Here is a 17,500-nt window from a genome sequence, read left to right as displayed (position 1 = left end):
CTTTATTGGGAGGCTGAGGCAGGAGGATCACTTGAGGCCAGGAGTTCACAACCAGCCTAGGCAACCCAGGCCTGTCTCTACAGAAGCAAAATAAAATGGCAATAAGAAATAAACTTTGTTTTACAACCTGAACCCTGAACTCAGGAATTATGTGCATATTTGGCAGCAGTTCCACAACAGACAACTGGGAGGCCCCAGAGTGGCCCTCTGGACTTAAGATGGGAAAAGGAGTGAGTGATTTGGATATGACCCCTAGGGAGGAGTCAGGTCACCTTGACACTAGGCTTGCAATGTGGAAAGTGCAGGGGAATTTGTGCTAATCTGACTTGAAACATCCTACCTGGCTTCCCCCAAACTACCAACAGTCCAAATGTTTTGATCACTTCTTCTGCTATGACTTTGTACTTCACAAAGTCTGGCATTCCCTTGCTGACAACAGGCCACTTGGAGCGAGGAACCCCAGAGATAGAAACCAGTTACCTAAAAATCATGCCTAGGCCGGGCGCGGTGGCTCACGCCTGTAATCCCAGCACTTTGGGAGGCCGAAGTGGGCGGATCACGAGGTCAGGAGATCAAGACCATCCTGGCTAACACAGTGAAACCCCGTCTCTACTAAAAATACAAAAATTAGCTGGGCGCGGTGGCGGGCTCCTGTAGTCCCAGCTACTCGGGAGGCTGAGGCAGGAGAATAGCGTGAACCCAGGAGGCGGAGCTTGCAGTGAGCTGAGATTGCGCCACTGCACTCCAGCCTGGGCGACAGCGAGACTCCGTCTCAAAAAAAACAAAAACAAAAACAAACAAACAAAAAAACAAATCATGCCTAAGTGTTTACGGGCAAAATCCCAAGCCAGCTCACACTGCAGGGAGGGAAGCTGAAATCAGAGATACAAGCAACCTGGCCTGGCTTTCTGAAGAACAATAATTTATTTCTGACCTCAGAAGTTACAGAAATGACTCTCCAGGCTGTTCATTTTTAATACTAATCTGATTACCCCTCAGCTTTACAACGGATTTCACAGCACTGGCAGGAAAATCTGTTAGCGTTACTGAGTCTCAGACAGGTTCACATTAAAAAGGCTGGTATGAAAATAAAAACCTAGATGAATCACTGTGTTCCTTCTAGCTCCTTCTAGAAGGAGCTAATGCCTGAGATTGACCTGACTTAGCCTCAAGAGTCCCTCATGCTCCTGTACAAGCCCCTTTTCCATACCCCCACATTTTCATTTTCTCCCTCTCAAGAATTCTAGGGTTCATACTACATGCATACCTCACCTTACATTAAGGGATATATATTATATATCCCTTAATATATATATTAAAAGGGATATATATACATTATATAATATATAATATTATATAGTATATATAATATATATTATATAGAGAATATAGAGAGAGAATATATGTTATATATACTATATATTATGTATATATAGTATATACATAATTATATATATAGTATATATAATATATATACTTTAAGTTCTGGGGCCCATGTGCAGAATGTGCAGGTTTGTTACATAGGTATTCATGTGCCATGTTGGTTTGCTGCACCCATCAACTCATCATCTACATTATGTATTTCTCCTAATGCTGTCCCTCCCACCGCCCCTCACCCCACGACAGGCCCAGGTGTGTGATGTCCCCCCTCCCCCGTGTCCATGTGTTCTCATTGTTCAATTCCCACTTTCTTAAAGGTTGTTTACCAGATTTTGCAAACTATGTTATATTGCTACTTGCTTCATTTGTCCAAAGTTTTTATCTTATTATCTAATAGTTATTCAAATGACTGCTCTCCACCCTCCCAAGACTTCAATTCCAACCCGTAGGACGCATCTTCTCTTTTCATCATAGTTTCTACAAGTCATCTTCAAATGATTAGAACACATAAATGCAGTGGGAGGTATGGCTTTGTGACTTCCCATCTCCTAACTGACTGTCCTGAAAGTGTAGAAGTTTTCTTGATGGTGAGTAGACCTACAAATGGCCACAGGGCAAGTGCCATGCAGCCCACTAGTTTTAGCAAACTAAAATTTAGTGTAAGAATTAAAATACATTCTTCACCTTGGAGCATTTGGTCTTTCTAATGAGCCTATCTTTAGGGTTTAAGGGAGGTTTAATGTCAAGCCTCAACTATTTCAGGTCATTAAAAACCCAGGGCACAGTTACAGAGTAGACAGGTGCTAATTCCTCTCTTCTGGCTGCACTCCACTTTCAGTAATGACAACTGGCACCTGCAAATCCCCTTTGTGACACTAGAATGAGATCTGAAATCATTTTGCCCTGTGTAATAGCTGAGACATTGATTCCCTGGGAAGGCTGCCTCACATGAACACAGAATTTAGCAGAGCCCCCTTCTAATCATATCCCTCAGAAAACATACTGGAAGCCCTATCTAAAGTCCATCTCACTCTCACCACAAAACAAAGGAGACTGTGGCATCACCAAAACACCCTTGATACGGCATGGATTTCTGCTATCTTTATAATCACCTCTTCCAAGTCTCTCCAGACACAAAATGAGAAACGTCAAAATTAACTTATTTCTTCATAATTATGTTCCTTAACCTTGAAAGTTAAGAAATGGCCAAGTTAAGAAAGAAATGGCCAAGATTTCCCAAGATTAGAACAGAAATACACCACAAAAAGAGCCTTAGTGTGATATAGCTGTACTCCCCAGCAACAAAAGGGAATAAACTGTTGATACACACAATCATCCAGTGACAAATCTCCAGAGTAAAAGCCAGAAACAGTGGCTCATGCCTGTAATCCCAGCACTTTGGGAGGCCAAGGCAGGAGGACAGCTTGAAACCAGGAGTTTGAGACCAGCCTGGGCAGTATAACGAGACCCTCTCTCTACAAAAAAATATTACGGACTACTTAGGCATCTTGACATGCACCTGTGATTCCACCTACTCAGAAGCCTGAGGTGGGAGGATCACTTAAGCCCAGAAGTTGGAAGATGCAGTGAGCTATGATCACACCACTGCACTCCAGCCTGAGCAACAGAGTGAGACCCTTTCTCAAAAAAAGAACAAATCTCCAGAGATTATGCAGAGTTTGAAAAGCCAATCTGAAAGTTTACATACTGTATGATTCTATTTGTACAACATAAAATGACAAAATTATAGAAATGGAGAACAGATTAGAGTGGTTGCCAATGGTGAAAAAGTGAATTGGGCAGGTTGAAAGTGAGTATTGCTGTGAAAGAATGGCCTGAAGCATCCTAATGGTGGAAATGTTCTGTAACCTGACAATATCAATGTCAGTATCTTGGTTGTACTATATTATACTGTAGTTTTTCAAGATGTTGCCACTTGGGGAAACTGAGTAAATGATGCAAGGGACCTCTGTCTTATTTCTTACAACTGCATATGCAACAACCTCAAAATAAAAACTTTAATTTAAAAAAAAAAAAAGCATTGAATTGATACTGACAAGACCGGGTTCTGTTCAGGCTCTTCCCATAACAAGCACGAGCCAAGTCACTCAACCTCTTTCATCCTCAACTTCAACATCTGTGAAACGGAGTTGGACAAGTTCATCCCCAGCATCCTGAGGAGTTCTACAGCTAAGTGATATCAGAGCCTCTCTTGATTCACAAAAAACAGCCCTTGAAACAGAGGGGCCCTCTGAAAAGTCAAGCTAGCATGGCTGAGTGGGTAATATACTTAAATCGTCTCTATAAATGCCATTTTAAAAGACACAAAGCTAGCTTACATTAAACATAACATGCAAAGGCATAAACAAAGAAACAATCTGAAAGAAGAAAAACCTGGAACAAATACTACCTCATCTTTAAGGTTGTGACTACTAATAAACGAGAAATTTTCTATAAAATAGCATAATTAAACAGTGTATTTTGTTTACTATAAATCAAGACGGCAAACCAGCATTTCTACCATTTTCTTGACATCACACACCCAAATTACCCCCTCATTCCCCAGACACTTTTCTTTGTCAAAATATTCTTGTTCTTAATGCCCTACCCTCTGGGGAATGACAATGTGCACAACAGGAAGTCCTTTAATATAACTTACAATTTTAGAAGGGAAAAACCCAAGCACCTTATTCAGAAATGAAAATTACAATCAGTCAAATTGTTGTTTATTTTTATGTCACCAAATAAACCAGCCTGCTTTTATACACAAGATAAACTAAATTGAGTAGTTTAACATCAGAAGTATAATCGGTGTTAAAATATCAACAAACTGGGTAGTCTGTTCTATCAAATTAGCAACCTTTTTCCTGAAAAGGGTATTTTTCAATGTGCTTCATTTTAAAAGGAGTGCATATTATTAAAGAAAGCCACATCAAACAAACAGTAACAAAACAATATAAAGTCACTATCATTGGCAGTATTTGAGAAAAGGAGAAGGGGTTGTGAGGGTAGGTTAATCAGTGAAGACAGAACTAGATCTCAGGTGTTGATTGCCATAGCCAAATAACTCAAATATATTATCATTACATCTACTGAAACTACATACAATATAATTAATTCTCTTTGGATAACTTAGTGGCCATATAAAATTTGCACTTTCACAGATAAGAATAGGCATGACCTATGTGGTACTGCACAGTGCTGAAATGCTTGGTAGATTAAATGGAACCTACCAAGATCTTGTGAAAAATAAGGTGCCACTTTAAAATTTTTAAGAATCCCCACTACCAACTTACTCGTTCCACTTACTGCTTCAATACAAATTTCCAGGCAAAACAAGGACCTTCTCAGCATTCAGCAATTGTCATTTTTCATCAAGGATTGAACAGATGTTGCCTTAGTGATTTTGTCTTCTGTGCGAAAATCGTTCTTCACTGCCCTTATTAATTTCTCAAGATTCATAAGCTTCACACACTATTTTTGTAATCTCATTCCTATGTGCCTATTTAACTTTTTGTTACATTTAATACTTCCCTCACTTGGTCTGTAGTAATCAAAAAGTTTGTCAATAAGCAAACATTTATATTGTTCCCATTATGTGCAAGACACATTATTTTCACTGTGCTTATTGTCTAAGTATGAAAGAATATACTTGAATAGTTTAAGAATTGATGTTTATTTATTGCTATAAGATTTATTCCCAAAAACATTCCAATGTTTTTTCATCATTAGAAATTTTGCAAAAATCATGTTAGGCAAGGATTTTTTTCTAGAAAATTTTTAAGTGTTGAAAAAATATTCTGTGCCTGGCTTATTTGTTAAAAAAAAAAAAATTTAATGTGCCATTCTTAACATAATTTTGGGTATAAACAATAATAATAGAACTCTAAGCACAGCATTTTAATGACACCCCTTATTTCCCAACAGATATATCTGGCTTCCTGAAGCAACTTTAATATAGCTTTTTTCTTTTTTAAAGTGTATGACTCAATTGTGTTTGCCTGTGAAATTACTTAGCAAAGACCTTGACTCACAGATGGAGGCTCTTTGCAGTGGTTCAGTGAGAAGCACTCACAGAAAATCCTATTGGTTTTGAGGCTTTAGGCATACCCTAAGGATCACAAAATTTTATTCCTTTTTATTAACCAGATCAAATGATTTTTATAAAATTTCTTTCTAAAATTGATTGACTCTCAAGATCAGAAAATAACCTTTTTTTTTTTTTTTTAAGGAAGATCTGGCTACTAATCCGGTGCTTGAAACACTCCCACAACCCACTGCCAAATGTTCATTCATTCTCCATTTAAACAGGGAAGAAGATATAAGTTAATACAGCCTGTCTCAAATAAGAGTCACTTAAGCTGCTCTTTATAATTCAGTCCTGACCTGATCCAAATTGGGTATGCACAATTTTCAAGGTTTTAAAAATAAATATCAAAAACTAACTAACTAAATAAATAAATAAATATCAGGCTCCTCCAACAGCTGAAGGTGAAGGTTATGGGTTTCCTTTCCACAACCCCCCTAAAAGCAAATCTCAGACTGAATCATAGTACACACGCTAGCATTTCTTAGCAAACATTCGACAATCATACCACCAGTTTGTCAAAACCCCTTGGAATTATAGCTGTCCATTCCTCTAGGTGCTCTAAGGGACTCTTCCACGAACATTTCATCGGATGGGAAGGAAGCCACACTCTAGCTGCAGGATTCCGCTATCTAGTCAGAGACAGGAGACCAAGAAGTCTCCAAATCTCAGCTGAACATAGGCCCTTGAAGACTCAAAGCTCTGGGTGCCATTCCTAGGAGTACAGATCACCGAGCCCTGGTCTGTACTCAGCAAAGACACCAAGACTCTCTCTAGTATTTCCAGAAAATCTACAGAAAATGAAAACCACTAATTTCAGCAAGAAATTCCCAGTTCTAACATTCATTAGTGAAATTAGCAAAACTTTTTATGTTAATTGGAGATAACTATAATTAAATTTCTCTGGGTCGTGGCCTTTTTATTAAATGTTAGCTAACTTCCCTGAAGTGGATATTTCTGATTAAAGCAACTAACCACAGTAAAGGTGTAGATTAAAACACACACACACACGATCAAATTACATAATCTATGCTGAAGTATTTTAAAGTAAATTACCCAAGACCTGCTGATTTATAATATCTAGGCCTGAAATTCCACGTTTCTATGCATGTCCTCATATGATACCTATGCACACCAGAATTTTATGAACCCCTATCACAGATGTTAAGAGCAGGGGCTTTGGGGAAAACAGACTTGTGTTAGAATCCTGGCTCTTCCACTCTATAGCTATGTACCTATAAAAATTATTTAAACTCTGTGATTCAGTGTCCCCACGTATAAAATGGTCATAATAATGCCTAACTTCCAGCATTAGTTTAAGAGTTAACTTAGGTTATATTAATAACGTTCTTAATGCAATGCTTAGCACATATCACTTAAATGTATATAAAATACCCTGAGTTTTCACCAGAAAACACAGATCCTGAATAATGCTCTCCTTTTTTTTTTCCTTTACATTGGAATGTTAATTACTGAATGAACTATCCAGTTGTGATCTGAGAAGGGAAGTAGTAGGTTGGGGTACTTACCTACTGAGTGGGTTGGAACTACCACCTTCCTTGTTCTGGAAAGAACTTTCACAAATGCTAAAACCACAGCAGTTTTGCTTTAGAGGTTTCATCACATGTTTAATTTAATTTAACTCTTAATTAAAATACAGAAGTATTCTTTACACATGCTGTTGCAAAGTCAGGTTTATATGTTTTATACTTTTTAAATATAAGTTGTATGACTATATATTCTGTTGAATTTTATCTTGTTGGATACAAGATATATCGAGATATTTTGGGATTCTCATTATGTCATACAACGTAACTACTCTCCTCCAGTTTCATGTCATCCTTAAGTATAATGAATATACCCTTAATCTTTTCAAGTCTTTGATCTTACAAAGTGTTGAACACATGAGAATATTCCAACCACGTTGAAGTCATCACCCTTTGTGAGGGGTTGTTATGTCAGTGGCTGGTCTCTTCAATCATTTTTACACTCAACTGTGGTTTTCCAGTTTCTTTTTTTACAAAGATGTCATAAACAAGAATGTGTCAGAGTCCTTGATATAAGCCACGTTATACCATGTCTATCACAGTGCCTTGCTCTGTCAGTCTGCCAATTTTTACAAAGAAAGAAAATAAAGTTAGTATGGCATAATTTGTTCTTATTGAAATAATGTTGGGACCTAGGAAACTTCATTTATTTTTAAAGCATCTCATGTTTATTTGTTCCGTGATACCTGACATAGTTAAGATAGGAGATATAAACTGAAATTAAATAATTTTTAATTTGTTGTTTTAAATTAAAATACACCATTGTACTTGTGCCGTCAGAAAATACTTTTTGTTACTGCTCCTGTAGCAACTTTCTGTTATTTATTTTCCTTGTATTTTTTTTTCTTACTTTTTTATTTTTCTTATTTGTATAAATTTAGGGCATACAAGCATAGTTTAGATACATGGATATATTGCATAATGATGAAATCTGGGCTTTTAGTATTACCACCACTTGAATAGTGTACATTGTACTCTGCATTTTGTTTATAGATGAGGAATAGGTTTCAACTCATGGGTCAACAACAATTAATTGTTAATGGTTACACGGAGCACAGTTTTGACCATAACTCTAGGTTCTATCCAGGCATAGCCACCAAGAAGACCATGACCTGATTATTTAGCAATGCCTGCCATGGATACACAAGATAAGGAAATGGTGGCACACTTATGACATGTTTATATGTCATCCTTGACCTGGATTTTTAAAATCTAGGCCTTAGTTTACTAGACTCTAGAATCTTATCTGGCCTGCCATTTAGAGAGTCCATCACTTTCCTTTAGACACAACAATATATACCAATTTCCCCATATGCCAATGTGTCCCGTTTTTATATTTCTTTAAGATTGCTGAAGCACCTCAGTGATATGATTTGTGAGTTTTCTTACTACCCTGGAATGTAATTCATCTGGGTGAAGAGGTTTTAACACATTTACAGCAAGAAAAGTGTTCTATTACCATCTTTTCAACCATATTGGACTTCCAGTTTTCCTCTCTAATTTTTGAACAGCTTTCAACTAAATGATTTCTATGCAGATTATATTTTCCAAAGATAGTCACAATACTTCCATCCTATATGCTTTTCTTATATTTTGCCCTTGGCAGGTCAAGCACCTAGACAGATCTTTGTAATTTCTCTGACAGAATACAATAGAAATGATATTATGTGTCTTCCAAACTAGGTTGCAAAAATAACATATATTCCCATCTTATTCTCCTGAGACCTCACTCTTGGAATCCAGACACAACATTGCAAGGAAGCCCAAACTATCTCATGAGAAAAAAACACATGGGGAGATCAAGTGCAGAAGTTACAGCCAACAGCTCAATTTGAGGGCTTAGCCAGCAAACTTCCCAACTACCAGTCATGTGAATGAAGACAGTTCCAAATGGTTTCAGCCCAAAGCAGTAGTCACCTTCAGCCTTCAAGTCTTACTGGTCAAAGCCCCAGACATCATGGAACAAGAAAAAGTTTTCCCTGCTATGCTCTGTTTAAACATCTAAACTACAGAATCCATGAGCATAACAAAATGGCTATTTTATGCCACTACATATTGGAATGGTTTGTTTCACAGCAATGGTAACCAGAACAATCTCCTGGATAGCATAGACAAATGCAAAATAGAAACTCTTTGTTTAGATGTAGGTGTTTCTCAGTTACTACCTGCATTGGAAACACTGGTATACTTGTTAAAATTTAGCTGTCTAGACACACACATGCTTGTACATTCGGGAAACCTGGGCATGGATTGAGAGATCTCATTTCCTGACCACTCCTACTGATACTGATTCAAAAGTCCTACTTCCAAATTTCAAATGTTTTATTATTGAACAAGATTGCAAAAACAAATTAGGGTCAGATAAAAATTAAAAATATATAATTTCAATCTGAAATGAATGATGAATCAGAGCACAAAGTTATTATTCAAGGCCACAATAACAGCAACATTTTTTAGTTATTACTAATCTGACCCCAAAATCTTGGGTCCACTCCTGGTCACCACTTGCCTATTTGGGAGGGAACTGTCCAGCAACACTGCTTTCTGAATAAAAGACCTTAAGCCCAATGGAAGGAAATCATGGTTGCACCTCCACCATGTGTTCTAGGGCTGAACTCCTCTGTTCAAAAGAAACCAAGACCCTCTACTTACCTAAAGTCCACAGTGAGCCATAACTTCACCAACCTCCCACAGATGAATACCCACTAATGCCACACTCAGAAAAATGGTACACAGTGTCCATTCAACTTATCAACTAGAATTTCTATAATCCTTGAAACATAGAGGAATTTTAAGGTTTATCTTTTCTAAAAATCTGAAATGATATTCTCAACATTTCTTCTTGCCTATTCACTAGGTTCAAAAAGGAGAACCTAAACTGTAAAATATATTCAAATATGTAACTTTGTTATAAGGGGTAAGGTCTGCTCTGTAAAATAAAAATGCAAGATGAAAATTGCCAGAAATCCTTCAAGATTAACAATTGCATGGGTGTAAGTATAACTGCTTCTTTGCAATAGCTATTTGTTTATTTTTTAATTAAAATATTTTTTTTCTTTTCCTGAAATTTAATCCCCAAAAAGTCATTTTGAGAGAATAGGGATCTTACTATTGGTACTACAGACTCATCTTCTCAAAAGGTTGAGGCTGGATGAATGCTTATGTAATGGTGGCCATCCTTCAGATATTTTACAATTAGAATAGTTTAAGATCAGATTGATAGCTTTTAATAAAGCCTATTTTTATTCTACTTAAGGTTATGTTTTAACAAAGAAGGTTAAGGAAGTAAGATCCAGCGCGGGCCAGTCACTGAGATAACAAAATATTGAGGTAGGTGCTATAGAAGATTTTAAAAGTGCAACAAGGTGCAGGTAAAATATGCTCCATATGGCGACTCCATGAAACATTTGGACTGCTGCATTCATTATCACATTTTTACTTTTGCTAAGCAGTTCTGCAACCTACATTCCTTAAATAATTAATTGTAAAGACCAACTCAAATTTTGAATGTTCTGGCAAAACATATCTCTGCTCTGTTCTGTTCTGCCGGCATTTTTGTTCTACAGTCCATACGTGATTCATGTTTGTTCATATAAAAAACAATATATTTTATATTTTGACCCCTGTCTTCTACAGAGGATTTTATCTTGATTTTCTTTTTTTTCCAAGTATGCTAGTTAGGATGATCAAATGGTAACCATGGTGACAGAAAGCAGAGTTCAAATCTTAGTAGGGTCATGTCATTCCTTCCCACAGTGCAGAACTCACATTCTAAGACTAATCCAGTATCTAAAAATATATCACAGGACAGCTCATGTTGCCATTTATGGGAAAATATGACTGAGTCAGTTAACTAATTTTCCTCTTGCATAAAAAGAATCTCTAGTTGGTAAACCAAGAGATTCCAGTTTTAGAAAAATGAAATGACAAAGAAAAAGGGAGAACTTTCTTGTTTACCAGAATAATTTTTGAAACTTAAGGCTATCCCGGAAACCAACTATATCTGAATACAAAACCAGATCTAGTGAAATGATATACCATAAAAGCAATTGTGATGATAATAAAATAACCATATTTAATTCTCCTTGTGCTGTATCCACATACACAATAGCAGGGCAGTTGCTAAAGAATTCCCCAAACTGGGATCACCTACTATTTAATATTTGGCTTTGTAACTGGCTGAGACCCAAGAATGCCTGTGACCCTAGTGAGGCCACAGAGTAGCTGGTTCACAAGCTGGTTGTGGTTGTGGCTCTGTCTGCACCAGGTCAGCCCTAGTCATGTGTGAGAGACAAGCTCATTACTTCCCCTCAGTCCAACTTTAAAGTTTATAATGACAGACTTTGTTTTAATTTGATCCTCAGCCTTCAGATAAGGCAAGTTCTGCATGACAAAAATAACAAGAGTGATGGAATAAAAACTTTAACTGACATGCAAAGAAAAAAAAAAAACTCCTACTATTGAGCATGCAGTTGTATTAGGCCATCTTCATTACTTTAACTTACATGGAAAAAAAAAAATCCTACTATTGATTATGCAGTTGTATTAGGCCATCTTCATCACTATAAAGGAATACCTGAGACTGGGTAATTTGTAAAGAAAAGAAGTTTAATTGGCTCATTGCTTCTGCAAGATGTACAGGAAGTGTGATGCCAGCATCTGCTTCTGGTGAGGCCTAGGGAAGCTTATAATCATGGTGGAAGGTAAAGGGAAAGCAGGAACATCACACAGTGCAAGAAGGAGCAAGAGAGGTAGGGTAGGAGGTGCCACATAGTTTTAAACAACCAGATCTAGAATGAACTCAGAGTAAGAACTCACTCATTACCAAAGGGATGATGCAAAACCATTTGTGAAGGATCCACCTCCATGATCCAAACACTTCCCACCAGGCCCCACTTCCAACACTAGGGATTAAATTTTAATATGAAATTTGGAGAGGACAAATATCTAAACCATATATTCTGCCTCTGGCTGCCAAATCTCATGTCTTTCTCAAATTGCAAAACACAATCATCTCTTCCCAACAATCCTCCAAAGCCCTAACTCATTCCAGCATCAAGTTCAAAGTCTTAAATCTCATCTGAGACTCATATTCCTCCACCTCTGATCCTGCAAAATCAAAACAAGTTATTTACTTCCAAGATACAATGATGGTACGGGCATTGGGTAAACATTCCCATTGCCAAAGGGAGAAATTAGCCAAAAGAAAGGAGTAATAGGCCCCATGCAAGTCTGAAACCCAGCAGGGTAGGCATTAAATCTTAAAACTCCAAGATAATCCTTGCCTCCATATCCTGCATCCTAGTATGAAGAGTGGGTTCCCAAGATATTGGGCAGCCCTGTCCCTGTGGCTTTGCAGGATGTAGCCCATGTATCTACTCTCACAAGTTGGAGTTGAGTGTTTCCAACTCTTCCAGACAGAGGATGCAAGAAATTGGTGGATCTACCGTGCTAGGGTCTGAGGATGGTGACCCCTTCCCACAGCTCCACTAGGTAGTGCCCTGGTAGGAACTCTGTGTGGGGACTCCAATCCCACATTTTCCCTTAGCATTGCCTTACTAAATTTTTTTTGTAGAGGATCCCCACCATTGCAACAGCTTCTGCCTGGCCAAATTTTCTATACATCTTCTAAAATCTAGGTGGAAGTTGCCAAATTCCTTCACTTTTTTATTTTGTACACCTGCAGGCTTAACACCAAGTGGAAGCCACCAAGGCTTATGGCTTGCACCCTCTAGAGCAGCAGCTTGAGCTGTATGTACCTGGGCCACTTTGAGTTGAGGCTGGAGCTAGAACAGCCAGGAGGTGGGGAGGAGTGTCCCAAGGTTGTGCAAGGCAGCAGGATCCTGGGCCTAGCCCCTAAAATCATTCTTTTCCTCTGGGACTGTGATAGGATGACTGCCCCAAAGATCTTCAAAATGTCTTCAAGACCTTCTCTTCATGGTCTAGGATATTAACATTTGACTCCCTTTTAGTCATGCTAATCTCTCTAACAAGTGTTTTCTCCAAAGCCTGCTTGTATTCCTCATCTGAAAGTGCTTTTTCTATCTCTGCCAAATAGCCAGATAGAAAATTTTCCAAACGTTCATGCTCTGCTTCCCTTTTAAATATAAGTTCCAGCTTTAAGTAATTTCTTTATTCCTATATCTGATAATAGACTTTTAGAAGCAGCCACACCACATTTTGAATGCGTTACTGCTTATAAATTTATCCCACCAGATACCCTAAGTTATCACTCTTAAGTTCAAACTTCCACAGATCCCTGGGACATGAACACATTGCAGCCAAGTTCTTTGCTAGGGTATTACATGGATTACTTTTGCTGTAGTTCCCGATAAGTTCCTTATTTCCATCTGAGACCTCATCAGTTTGGCTTTCACTACCCATATTTCTATCAGCATTTTCGTCACAACCACTTAAAAACTCTCTAAGAAGTTCCAAACTTTCTGTCATCTTCCTATCTTCTTCTGAGACCTCCAAACTCTTCCAACCTCTTCCATTATCTAGTTCCAAAGTTGCTTTCACATTTTCAAGTATCCTTATAGCAACATCCCACTTCTCAGTAGCAATTTTTTGCATTGTGCCATTTTTGTTACTATAAAGGAATACCCGAGGCTGAATAATTCATAAAAAAAAGAGGTTTAATTGGCTCACAGTTCTGCAGGGTATACAGGAAGTGTGGCGCCAGCATCTGTTTCTGATAAGTGCCCCAGGAAGCTTACAATCATATTGGAAGACAAAGAGGGAGCAGGTGCATCACATGATGAGAGTAGGATCAAGAGAGGAGGAGATGCCACACACTTTTAAACAACCAGATCTCATGTGAACTCAGAGTGAGAACTTCCTCATCACCAAGGGAATGGCACTGAGCCATTCATAAAAGATCTACCCCTATGATTCACCTCCTACCATGACCCACTTCCAACACTGGAGAGTATATTTCAATATCAGATTTGGATGGGACAAATATCAACATCCAAATCATATCAGCAGTCTTGTTAAACTAGCTTCATAGGCCTTTTAAATCAGGCCGTTACTAGTTTGTTATTTTGTCAATCTTAATTAGGCATTTTTTTTTAGCTCAGGTCTTTGCATATTCCAAATTTCCATCACCAGTTCTTCCCGTGCTCCTGTTCTGGAAATGAATTAAAATTATTTCTCTTTCAGCTTCACTGGACATAAGGAAGGATGTTTATTTCAGTTCATGGAGTCTTACTTTCAGATTTAAGCCATTCATTTCCAGATAATAATACTTAATAGTTGCATAGTTTCCCACTTACAGGTACCTCCTCTTTCCCAGATACATAGCTGTTTCAATTCTCCTGAACTCCTTACAGCATGTGTGCGTTTGTGTGTGTGTGTGTGTGTGTGTGTGTGAGACAGAGACAGAGAGAGAGATCAGATACTACAAAGGAAAGAGTTTGATGCAGTTAGAACACTTCTCTGAGAATAAATTTGACTTGACGGGCCAGGAATAAAGAAGACAGAGGACTGGAGACCCCTTTGTACAATTCTATAAGAAGGGATTGATGGTAAAATGGAAAATAAAGTTATTATGGAATAGCTAAAGAAGACTATGTAGAATATGATGGCTAGAGAAAACAGCCTTAAGATAAAGATAGCAAGGCACTTTAAGTACAGGACCATGCACGTGTGACTTATCTTTCTGAAAATAGTTTGTACCATGAGATGTGTTCACAGTGCAGAAAGTAGTTTTGTGGTCTACCCTGCTTACCAAATGGAGATCACAAGAAACAGAGATAATGAGAAACTGTGCATTCAAAACCTCCATCTCCAGAGAAGAAACTTTGAAGGGTGGCAACTATGGCAGAAAATCTACACATGGTGGGGCTGGGAAACTTTGAGAGATTTTGTTTGAGAGATAGCAGGACACTTTTAGTCTGAGATCATGCTATATCTTTTCTTGGAAGAATGCCATTGTTTAAAGTTGCTGCATTTGAACAAAAATAAGTGGCCCCAACCCTAGGCAAAGCATGGAGGCACACGCCTTCATCATTTAGCCAGCACCTATGAGCAAGTGTAGGATATATGAATGTAGGAGAAGCTGCAAAAGACAAGCCAAAAATCCATGGAACCAGACCCTGAGATGGCTAGTGTGTGAGTACAGTAACTCTGTTTTCCATGATATTGTCTACAAAGACTGGAAATATACAGTGGAAAATGTTCAGTGCCCTTTATGTACCCTAAAATTATAATCACTTCCTTTATCTTTGCTAATCCCTACTGTAAGACAGTGAATAAAAGATTTAGAACTCTAAGAGACAAATATTAGACAGAGAGGTTTACAATATAATCCTTTTTATCCTTTATTCAAAATAATATAAAGTAATAATCAAATATCACCAGTTCTGGTTTTTCAGCCCTCTGCTGGTGAAATTATTTTTTCTTAAATTATTTCCAAAGGCTGAATAGTGAAAACAACTCTATCATATCAAGAATGTTGGACAAAGAAAGGCTTATCCTTTAGCAAATCCTATGGACGTACCTGGTTTCTTCTTCCCTGCAAGTTAGGTAATGACATGTCTCCCTGTTTTATACCTAACACAAATTACAATGGTGATGCCCAATTGTAACACTTCTTTTCTTATGTAGAGCCCAAGAGGTGGGACTTCCTGTATTCTTGAATATCTAAAAATATTAAAGGCCAGTAAGTGACATGACATGGAACAAGATATAAAGATTTTGAAGAAGATTTTATGCCTTCTTTCCTCTCCTTTATTGTTAAATAACTTAGGAATTCAGTAGCTCAAGCCTTGGGGGACTATGCTATCCCATGAGAGTTTACCAAGTTCATACATTTTTCAGTCAAAAGAGGGATTCTCACAAGTCAGCAAGAGACTTGGATTCCTGAGGCAGGATTGTCCAGGATCCCCTGGTATTATAGTTATGGATACACTAATTTATGATTAAATTAATTTATTTGAAAGGATTATGCTTTCCAGGCAATACAACAGAGATGGTAGGTGTATTAGTCCATTTTCATGCTGCTGATAAAGACATACCCGAGACTGGGAAGAAAAAGAGGTTTAATTGGACTTACAGTTTCGTATGGCTGGGGAGGCCTCAGAGTCAGGGCGGGAGGTGAAAGGCACTTCTTACATTGCAGCAGCAAGCAAAAATGAGAAGAATGCAAAAGCAAAAACCCCTGATAAAACCATCAGATCTCGTGTGACTTATTCACTACCACAAAAATAGTATGGGGAAAACCACCCCTCTGAGTCAAATTATCTACCACTGGGTCCCTCCCACAACACATAGGAATTATGGGAATACAATTCAAGATGAGATTTGGTGGGGACACAGAGCCAAACCATATCATTCTGCCCCTGACCCCTCCAAATCTTATGTCCTCACATTTCAAAACCAATCATGTCTTCCCAACAGTCCCCCAAAGTCTTAACATTTTTCAGCATTAACCCCAAAGCCCATAGTCCAAAATCTCATCTGAGACAAGGCAAGTCCCTTCTGCCTACTAGCCTGAAAAATCAAAAGCAAGCTAGTTACTTCCTAGATACAATGGGGGTACAACTATTGAGTAAATACAGCCATTCCAAAGGGGAGAAATTGGCCAAAACAGAGGGGCTACATGGACCATGCAAGTTCAAAATCCAGTTGGGCCATCAAATTTTAAAGCTCCAAAATGATCTCCTTTGACTCCAGGTCTCACATTCAGGTAATGCTGATGCAAGAGGTGGGTTCCCATGGTCTTGAGGAGCTTCACCCCTGTGGATTTGCAGGGTATAGTCTCCCTCCTGGCTGCTTTCATGGGCTGGCATTGAGTATCTGTGACTTTTCCAGGCACACGGTGCAAGCTGTCAGTGGATCTACCATTCTGGGGTCTGGAGGACGGTGGCCCTCTTCTCACAGCCCCACTAGGCAGTGCCCCAGTAGGGACTCTGTGTGGGGGCTCCAATCCCACATTTCCCTTCCACACTGCCCTAGCAGAGGCTCTCCGTGAAAGTCCCACCCCTGCAGCAAACATTTGCCTGGACATTCAGGTGTTTCCATTCATCTTCTGAAATCTAAGTGGAAGTTCCCAAATCTCAATTCTTGACTTCTGTGTGCCCACAGTCTCAACCCCACATGGAAGCTGCCAAGGCTTGGGACTTTCACCCTCTGAAGCAGCAGCCCGAGCTGTACCTTGGCCCCTTTTAGTCACAGCTGGAGTGGGTGGGTTGCAAGGAACCATGTCACTAGACTGCACATAGCACAGGGACCCTGGGACCAGCCCATGAAACATTTTCTCCTAGGCTTCCAGGTCTGTGATGGGAGGGGCTGCTGTGAAGACCTCTGACATTCCCTGGAGACATTTTCCCCATTGTCTTGGGGATTAATATTCAGCTCCCTGTTACTTATGCAAATTTCTGCAGTTGGCTTGAATTTCCACTCAGAAAAAGGGTTTTTCTTTTCTATCACATTGTCAGGCTGCTAATTTTCTAAACTTTTATGCTCTGCTTCCCTTTTAAAA

This window comes from Macaca fascicularis, chromosome 5 (assembly GCF_037993035.2).
Source record: "Macaca fascicularis isolate 582-1 chromosome 5, T2T-MFA8v1.1".
Classification (NCBI taxonomy): domain Eukaryota; kingdom Metazoa; phylum Chordata; class Mammalia; order Primates; family Cercopithecidae; genus Macaca; species Macaca fascicularis.
The sequence above is the reverse complement of the archived record's forward strand: the minus strand, read 5'-3'. Positions refer to the sequence as shown.